The sequence below is a fragment of the Populus euphratica genome, unplaced genomic scaffold, assembly GCF_000495115.2.
Source record: "Populus euphratica unplaced genomic scaffold, PopEup_1.0 scaffold53.1, whole genome shotgun sequence".
NCBI classification, from domain to species: Eukaryota; Viridiplantae; Streptophyta; class Magnoliopsida; order Malpighiales; family Salicaceae; genus Populus; species Populus euphratica.
In genome coordinates, this window is record NW_011499934.1 from 268,621 (window position 1) to 269,475 (window position 855).

Genomic DNA, 855 nt, shown 5'->3' on the forward strand with positions numbered 1-855 from the left:
TAAATGAGTTCGTGTCATGATTTTGACTCCAAAAATTCATTAGTTTTCGGCAGGTATCCCAAAGACAAAGAAAAGAAGTATCACTAACTCTTTTTGAACTCTTTTTGATTACGGATAGGAAAGATAGGAAAGGGGAAAAATTCATATGTAATTGACTTAGGAAGAGTAAAGAAGAAACTTGGGTTTGTTTAACAAAGACAAGAAAAAAAAAATAAAATAAAATAAAAATAATGATTGGGTCTATTGAAGTGTACCTTTTTTTTTTTTATTTCAGCTTTATACTCTATCTCGAATGATTCCAGCGAGCAAGCTAATGAAAATACTTTATTTTTTTTTTGTTTTTTGATAAACCAAGCAATTGCAAGCGGCTAGTTACAAACAACAAACAATACCATAATGAAGAAATAAAAACTATACAATTTTTGTTTTTGTATTTGAATTTTATTTCGTTTTTTTTTAGGGCTATACAGACTTGAACCGTCCTTATATATACAAATATCAACAACAATAAAACTTAGATCTTACAACAAATTTTGAACATTAAAAAGATGTGTAGAGTAAATCATACATGAAAGCATTGAAAATCAATAGACTGATTTACAAAAAATTTCCATTAACCTTATAATAGTAGCTTCCTCGTAATGTAATTATTAATAATTATGAGGAGTGTAACTTAATTACTAAAATTTTAAATTATTTTATAAGAATTATTAATTCTAATCTTATCAATTTTAAAACTATTTAAAATATATATAATTATTAATTTATAAATTTATAAATTAATTAAAATATATATATAAACTAACTCAAATATTCAGATTAATAATAATAATAAAAATGCTCGTTATCAATTCT

At 23.4% G+C, this 855-nt stretch overlaps 1 long non-coding RNA gene across 1 annotated transcript; it reads right to left on the reverse strand.

Annotated features, from left to right (window-relative positions):
- LOC105136326 (uncharacterized) lies at positions 1 to 462 on the reverse strand. The gene is made up of 2 exons (XR_844324.1): positions 324 to 462; positions 1 to 254 (listed from the first exon to the last, which is right to left on the reverse strand). It is a non-coding gene; the product is annotated as an uncharacterized LOC105136326 (long non-coding RNA).
- Positions 463 to 855: the final 393 nt, after the last annotated feature.